General features: G+C 35.0%; 1 long non-coding RNA gene across 1 annotated transcript; it reads left to right on the forward strand.

The window, feature by feature from the left end:
• Positions 1 to 341: 341 nt before the first annotated feature.
• LOC131539639 (uncharacterized) lies at positions 342 to 1475 on the forward strand. The gene is made up of 3 exons (XR_009270933.1): positions 342 to 748; positions 1144 to 1208; positions 1300 to 1475. It is a non-coding gene; the product is annotated as an uncharacterized LOC131539639 (long non-coding RNA).
• Positions 1476 to 9411: the final 7936 nt, after the last annotated feature.

Consider the following 9411-nt stretch of genomic DNA (forward strand, 5'->3'; position numbering starts at 1 on the left):
TTAATAAATAATTAATAATTTGCTGCCATTGTGTGAATAATTGAACCATGTAATCCATAAAAAAAAGTAACTGTAATGAGCATTATAAAATGTAATAGAATTAAATACAAATAAATACAATAGTACACTGTTAGACATTTCTGTAATTTCCACAGTTATTTACTGTATATCACCCAGTATAATACTGCAAATTCCCTTTACAGTAAATAACTGTAATACCCTTTGCATCATGGGAATTTTCTGTGACATCAGACCCCACATACAGAGACTTACTGTATTTTTTTTAAAATTGCTGTATACTACTAACGGTCTCTTTGGGCCATTATACTGAGGTCGTTTTATTTTCCTCATTTCTTACATTTGGATTGACATAATTTGCCCTACACCGTGTCTACAACGCCGCAGCAGCTTGGGACTGACTAACTTTACTGGATGTGTTAACCTTACATCGCTTGTAATGATTGGAAAATCCGTTTGTACTTCGTGTCAGAAACAGCGCGAGCGCTTGTAGTACATCTGTACATCAGAAATATACCGGGGCATCGCATTACTGTCCGCATCCACTGTAGATAATATATATAATGGGTTCTATATTGTTTTTTATCGAGTCGCGCCGAGGAAGACACGGAAACAGCGGGCAGCGTCGCGGGTTTTTCCCGGGGATGAACCCGCGAGAGTGGGAGAGCTCCGGAGAACATCTGCGCTGTGTGTCGATGCACCTTACGAGAGAAAAAGACCAGCAAGCAAGGTAAAAATATATGTACGTTTGTGTCAGATTTTTGCACACCAGTTTACCTAACATTAGTAACATTTACTAGTCAACATGGCGGTTACAGAACTTTACTATGGTAAACTGCGCTGTCGTTTCAAACGACTTTTGTCACCTTATTGAATTAAGTTACCGAATTAAAATTGTTTTTAACGAGCAACGCTTATCTTATATTAACATTAGGTTAACTAATGTGAAATTTAGTTCAGGTGTTAGTAGTTAATGTTGGCCAGTAGCCTGAGAAAATAAAATCGTATGTTAGCTAGATTAAACTAGTTTTATGGCTAGCTGCCTTTCTAGTTTTAGAATTAGTTTGTTATAGTTTTTAATGGAATTTAAGATTTACTGCATTTTTTTGTATTTGTGTTTTAAAGACAACTGCAATGAAGCATCAAGAAAGACATGGACATGCCAGCCACCCTGAGACTGATAATTCATGGTAAGAGAACAACTATGTTTTTGAGAGGTTTGTGTATTCTATATGAGGTTTGCCTTTTAAAAGTGTGCCATTTCTTCTACTTGTTTTTCAGAGAAGACATTTCTGTCAAAGTGGATGGTGAGCAAAGATGGTGGCCACGTTTTGGAGCAGCACCTGGGTTTTGCAGATGGCTATGTATTCTTTGGCTGCTTGTCTTTATGTTTCTGTTGCCTAAAGATTCTTTGTGAGGATAAATCACAACAAAATGCACTGCAAACCGTCCTAAGACAGGAGAAATGGTGAAGATGCACTGTTCCAGAGTTGGAAGACTGTATTTTTATGTGTTATACATGCAATGTTTTAAATAAAGAATTTGATATTTTGTAATTATTGTGTCTGTTTTAATTGAATGCCAGTAGTACCTATGTAGAATAAAAATAAAATGAATTCTATATAAAAATTATAAAATCCAATGAAATCTATATTAAAATGAATGTATTACAGTAGTATACTGATAAATCAAATACAGTTTGCTACTGTAAATTGTGATTACAGTAACTTACTGTCAACAGTGTTGCCAGTAAGTTACTGTAAAAACCCTTTGAAATTTCTAACAGTGTAGTACTACATTTTTGGAATATGATTATGTAATCCGGATTACATGTATTTACTACCCAGGACTGTTCATAGATGTATTTAGAATGGTAAATGGTTGCTAGGGTGTTCTGAGTGGTTGCTAGGTGATTGCGGTCAGTCTGATCTATCTATCTATCTATAGATGTATATACACATATATGGCTTGAGTCTCTCTTAAAAGCACAAGTCTATAGGGTTTCTAAGTTAAGCTAAAGAACTTAATATTAGAAGAAAAAGAGAAAAGAAGGACAAAGCAAGATATCTGTGAGATGTTTCTTAACTGTTTCTGTTCATGATCTCCTGGGACAGAGCTGGAGATTTATGTGTTGAATCGTTGAGGCATGAGGCATCTTCTTCCATTTCCAAATCCCAGACCTCCCGTCCCGATTGATTGACTGCGGAAGGACAAACATCACTCGTCACCCATCCAGAATGAAAATTGGCTCCATGTTAATCCATTAAAATGCCAGAATCATTCTGTCAGCCCCTCAAAAGCTAAATTATTAAAGCCCTGTGCTGATATAAACGCAAAACATTCATGCAGCGAATCAAAAGCGCTCTTCTGATATTGTGACCGTATCTGAAATTGTATTCAGCGATAGATAGCTTAGCTGGATATCAAATGAGTGGCAATGAAAAGTTCTGCTCTAACAGCTGCATTAGCATGACGCTCAGGTTGTGCGTGGCTCCCACAGCGTGTCAGTGTGTGCATGCGGTAAGCAGGGAATGCTGGGAAATGTCACAGCTTTGGGACGGCTCCCCTGCTCCGAGGTCACTGGGCCGAAGTGAATCTGAACAGTCCAATTAGGATTTGCATAATAAAAGATTAACAGCCTCAAACGGAGGCCTATCTCCACAGGTGACAGCCTTTAGCAGCATAATACACAACGTACATGCATGCAGTCGAAATCCTGAACAAGTGTTCATGTTCAGTCTTCACATCAGTCCATGTGGATTATTATCATCCTAATGCTCAAACTACTGCCTTTGGGTCTGAAAGTGAAATAATAGATGAACCTCACAAGATGATGATCATGCCAGTCTTCAGATTGTATTGATTCTGATTGATGAATGAAATAAATGAATGAAATGTCAAAATATAATATATATATATATATATATATATATATATATATATATATATATATATATATATATATATATTAAATAATTAAATTTAAATCAATATTATGTCTAAAATACTTTATTATTATTTTTTTAAATAAATGAATTAAATAATATCAAAACTTTTTATATTACAGTATTATATTATATTTCTATTTTGGGGTGTAATGTGATTCACCATACGTTACATGAAAAAAAAATGTTATTTGGTTTATAATATATATATATATATATATATATATATATATATATATATATATATAAACTACAATATAAACATTATATAATTATATTTATTTTAATTATTATTTAATAATTATATTTAAATGCAATATTATTATTTCATTATTATTTAAATAAAGAAAATATATTATATTATATTATATTATATTATATTATATTATATTATATTATATTATATTATATTATATTATATTATATTATATTATAGGAAAAAATATACATAATTTTTATTTTTTATTTTGGGGTGTAATGTGGCCTTGGCATGTTTTTGTGAGATTCAACTTAAGTTACATAATATAGGTTTTATTTTAGTCATATAATATCTATTTATTTAAAACAAAATAATAATAATAATTATACAACATTACATTATTTTATTATTTAATAAATTCAATATCATTTCTGTATTATTCAACTCATTAAATAAATGCATTAAATAATAACATAATATAATAAAGAAAGTCTATATATTTATTTTTTTACTTTTAATTTTGGGGTGTAATATGACCTGGACATGTTTTTGTGAGAATCACATTAAGTTGATGAAAAGCATTAGTTTGCATGAATTTGCAGAGTGACCTTTCACTTGTTCTCTAATGAAATGATCCGTGCAAAGAGGAAGGAATCATAGCAGAGGTCCTCGCCACTGAGGCCCCAGAGGATGCTGGGTAGTCTCTGACCCACTGACACACATCTTACACCCTCTGAACATCCATCTGCTTTTGAGACTCCGCTGGAGACACTAATGCCATAGTGCCAGCTCCTCTAAATCACAGGAGGGAGAAAGTGTGTGTGTGTGTTTGTGCATGAGGATGCATCGCTCAACTAGCTTAATATTTACTCTCTCTGTCCTAGCCAGTCTATATAAATTATTCAGCCTCACACACACACTGTCTGCTTCCATGTTGTCACTGTTCCCCAATGTCACATAGCAGGAGCTGGTAACATTCAGATGGAAATGAAAACATCTTGCTCTCTCATACTAGTTCTGACTAGTTCACTATAGTGTTCTCTCCACTGCAATGTGCACGTGTACATCTCTAAATGGGTCATGCAATAAAAAACAGGATTTTTTGCTTTTTTGAGTTTGATGCATCATGCAGAGATACTCATTATTTACATAAAGAAGTCTTAAAGGTACAGTAGTGAAAAAGCCGGAGGGTCAGACAGAAGGTGGACAGTGGTTAATCAAACACTAAATTATGTGTTTTGATGCAAGTTTTAGAGCGTTAGTTCACCCAAAAATGAAAACTTCACCCTGAGACCATCCAAGATGTAGATGAGTTTGTTTCATCATCAGATTTGGAGAAATGTAACAGTACATTACTTGCTCACCAATGGATCCTCTGCAGTGAATGGGTGCCGTCAGAATGAGAGTCCAAACAGCTGATAAAAACATCACAATAATCCCCAAGTAATCCACAACTCTCCAGTCCATCAATTAACATCTTGTGAAGTGAAAAATCAATGTTTGTAAGAATAAAATCCAGTTTTAACTTTAATCTGCCTCTTCTAGACAAAATACGAGTCCATAATCCACAAATAACACTTCCTCCACTGATAATGTCCATCTCCTGTTGTGTCTCAAATCAAAATCCACACACATATTTTTTTAGAGCTGTTTTAGACTTTTTTTTTTTTTTTTTTACTTGTAAACAGAGCTTGATCTGTGCATATTTCTCTCCTGATTCAGACAAGATTACTTTTTCACTGGAAAAAGCAATATTATGGATAGAAAGCAAAGTATTACCACAAAGCAAAGGCGATGGATTTGTTTTTTACAAACACACAGTTTTTTGCTTTATAAGACATTAATTGATGGACTGGAGTGGTGTGGATTACTGACCTTTGAACTCCCATTCTGACGGTACCCATTCACTGCAAGGATCTCTTAAGCACGCATAATATCTCACGAACATTGATCAATACTCATTTATCAGATTCCTCACTATTTTCATTGGTAAAACAACCTAATTTTCTTTTAATTTTCATCCCAAAATTCCTATAGTTATGCCAATGCTTGCTGAAATACTCAAGCTAATTATGAACCAAATCTGCTCTCATTATCAACCGAATCTGCTCTCATTATCTTAGATTATCACAGACTATGAATATGCAGCTACCGATGCATAAATTATGTAAATGTGTGGCTGTGGAGAGAATTGATTGGAACTAATTGATTAATGAGCAGCCCTAATCTGAGATAATGTGCTGTCGGTCAATGTGAGTTTAACGTCACAGTCACGGCCGGACATAAATTCAGCTGCCAAAACACCATCAGTCACTGACCCGCTTCTCCAGACAGACTCTGACACTGACACAGATTCATAATATCACAAAATTACATCTCCAGGAGTTGAATAAACCCAGCACTTTGACTGTAATGTGGCTGAGCGTCGCTTTCTGAGTAGCAGGTGTCAGAGATGAGCATGGAGATGATCATATCAGATCAGACTAATAAAAGTAACAGGCTTTATGCCAGATGATGTATGATGATTTATACGCATGCAGACACTCACTCGATTCATGTTCTCCTGCTCTCCATGACTTTCAAATTCAGACGGCCTCTCTCTCCACATAACGACAGCGATGGAAAAGGAAAATAGATTTTAAAGCTGAATTGAGGTGACATGAGTGATATTTCCTACAGAATAAAAGGTTTTCAAAGCCGTATTTACTTGAGAGATCATCCCTCTAAACCTTCCTGGGTTATTTCATCTTGGCTGAATTTTGTGAAAATATGCACAGTTCATATTTCAACTCAAAATCAAAAAAAAAAAAAAAATAGATACTACGCATACATCAATAATAAAGTTAAAAGAGTTACATAATATAATAATATAATTAAAAGTTAAAACATAACATTATTAATATAATTTCAACTAATTCATGAAAGTAATATGACATTGTCATGTCTTAACTGAATTTCTTTGCAATTCAATAGTGATTCTATTTTATTAAAAATACTGTACTACACAAACTAAAGGCAGAACAATGAATAATTAAATATGTAAATAATAAACAGTTTAAATGATTTAATCATTTTCTTTGCATTACAGTAATGTTTTTGCATTTTTAAGAATATAATAATAATAATAATGCATTTTATTTGTAATGTGCTTTTCTAAACCCAAAGCGTTACAGTGAAATACAATCTTAATAATAATAATAATAATAACAATAATAAGTATTATAATACATGCAAATTTCAATAATTCAAATATACAGGTGCTGGTCATATAATTAGAATATCATCAAAAAGTTGATTTATTTCACTAATTCCATTCAAAAAGTGAAACTTGTATATTATATTCATTCATTACACACAGACTGATATATTTCAAATGTTTATTTCTTTTAATTTTGATGATTAGAGCTTACAGCTCATGAAAGTCAAAAATCAGTATCTCAAAATATTAGAATATTACTTAAGACCAATACAAAGAAAGGATTTTTAGAAATCTTGGCCAACTGAAAAGTATGAAAATGAAAAGTATGAGCATGTACAGCACTCAATACTTAGTTGGGGCTCCTTTTGCCTGAATTACTGCAGCAATGCGGCGTGGCATGGAGTCGATCAGTCTGTGGCACTGCTCAGGTGTTATGAGAGCCCAGGTTGCTCTGATAGTGGCCTTCAGCTCATCTGCATTGTTGGGTCTGGTGTCTCTCATCTTCCTCTTGACAATACCCCATAGATTCTCTATGGGGTTCAGGTCAGGCGAGTTTGCTGGCCAATCAAGCACAGTAACACTATGGTCATTGAACCAGCTTTTGGTACCTTTGGCAGTGTGGGCAGGTGCCAAGTCCTGCTGGAAAATGAAATCAGCATCTCCATAAAGCTTGTCAACAGAAGGAAGCATGAAGTGCTCTAAAATTTCCTGGTAGATGGCTGCGTTGACTGTGGACATCAGAAAACACAGTGGACCAACACCAGCAGATGACATGGCAGCCCAAATCATCACTGACTGTGGAAACTTCACACTGGACTTCAAGCAACATGGATTGTGTGCCTCTCCACTCTTCCTTCAGACTCTGGGACCTTGATTTCCAAATGAAATGTAAAATTTACTTTCATCTGAAAAGAGGACTTTGGACCACTGAGCAACAGTCCAGTTCTTTTTCTCCACAGCCCAGGTAAGATGCTTCTGACGTTGTCTCTGGTTCAGAAGTGGCTTGTTAGCCCTTTTCCTGAAGACGTCTGAGCGTGGTGACTCTTGATGCACTGACTCCAGCTTCAGTTCTCTCCTTGTGAAGTGTTTGAATCGGATTTGCTTGACCGTATTCTCAAGCTTGCGGTCATCCCTGTTGCTTGTGCACCTTTTCCTACCCAAATTCTTCCTTCCAGTCAACTTTGCATTTAATATGCTTTGATACAGCACTCTGTAAACAGCCACACCTTTCAGTAATGACCTTCTGTGACTTACCCTCTTTGTGGAGGGTGTCAATGTTCGTCTTCTGGATCATTGCCAAGTCAGCAGTCTTCCCCATTATTGTGGTTTCAAAGAACAAGAGATACCCAGAATTTATACTGTAGGGATGGTCATTTATTCAAACTCAAATGTAAATATTCTAATATTTTGAGATACTGATTTTTGACTTTCATGAGCTGTAAGCTCTAATCATCAAAATTAAAAGAAATAAACATTTGAAATATATCAGTCTGTGTGTTATGAATGAATATAATTCAATACAAGTTTCACTTTTTGAATGGAATTAGTGAAATAAATCAACTTTTTGATGATATTCTAATTATATGACCAGCACCTGTATATATAAAACAAAAACAAAAACTCAAAGGTCAATATAAAATTAATAGTATAACATTTTCATGACAATTAAAGTACTATTAAAATTAAATTACTATAATGCATCTGGACATTTTACTGACTGACGTAAGCAAATTTCTTTGTAACTCAGTGGTTAATCTTATTATTTAATTCTGATTAAAAAATACTGTAATATATAAACTAAAGACATTACAACGAATACTGATATGATATGTAAATACTTTGCAGTTTAAATGATTTCATTACAGTAATGAGATTTTTTTTTGTTTTGTTTTTTGCATTATACAGTAATGAGATTTTGCAGGAAAAATGTGCTTAATAGTCACAAAAATGTCACAATACAAAACCAAATCTTTACAGGCTTCATTTACCCAAATAAAAACATAATTTCAGTCTATCTTTTGACTTTAGGGTGAAATATGACTATATTTTACAGTCAATAAAACTGGGGTCTGATGGCCTTGCAAAAAAAACAATGACTCTCTCCCTCTCTCTCACACACACACACACACACACACACACACACACACACACGCACAGTGTTTCCAGTAGCAACTCTCTGTAAGCCCTGATGAATCATCACAGTGGGTGACCAGAAGCCCATCCTCCCTCAGCAGCAGCCCTTGTTTTCTGTGTTTATTTATCTTCATTCTAGCTGTACTTCCCATTTTTTTTTTCTTTTGTCTCATTTTCTCTGTCCTTGTCTGAAGTGGTCATATTGTCACGCCACGACAACTGCATATTCCCTCTGGTTCACCCGGCAACAAGCTTCTCTGCTCCCCGACTCAGCTTATTATCCACTAAGACGACTTCAGCATCACGGCACCCCAGCTTTACCTAAGTAGCCTTTTATAGAGATGTGATGAGCGCACACAGGGCTTTAATTTCAACCTGAAAGGAACTCTGGGATGGCAAAGTCAAGGGGAGATATTTCGGTTACTATGGCAATGGCAGGAAATGAATGGATTGTCTCCTTCTGAAGAACAGCGAAGCGAGCAGGAAATTTCCATTCGAGAGCAATTACGGCAATGGCTGGAACACGCCCAGGAGAGGCCTGTAACCTCTCTCCAGGAGAAAGCACTTTAACACGTTAACGTATACGCGGAAACCTCCTTCCTCATTTCAAATTGAGCAGAAAATCACCGCTGATGGGAGGTTTGGGGGGTCGTGCGATCACGCTTCAATACCATCCCAATGTCAGTCTGTTTTCTTCTGATGTGCAGACCTACTGCTTCTACCTGTTAAAAGTGCACAATTTTGTGTTTACGATAATCTGATTCATGACATAAGGATTTCTTTTTTTTATTGTTGCATTTGATTATAAATGAACAAGACATCACACCCCCAACTACACAAAACCATATCATACATGAAAAAAAGCCAACAATTTTTCAATCTCTAATACAGCTTTCCTTTATGTTAAATAAACAATC

The sequence above is a fragment of the Onychostoma macrolepis genome, chromosome 04, assembly GCF_012432095.1.
Source record: "Onychostoma macrolepis isolate SWU-2019 chromosome 04, ASM1243209v1, whole genome shotgun sequence".
Taxonomy (NCBI): domain Eukaryota; kingdom Metazoa; phylum Chordata; class Actinopteri; order Cypriniformes; family Cyprinidae; genus Onychostoma; species Onychostoma macrolepis.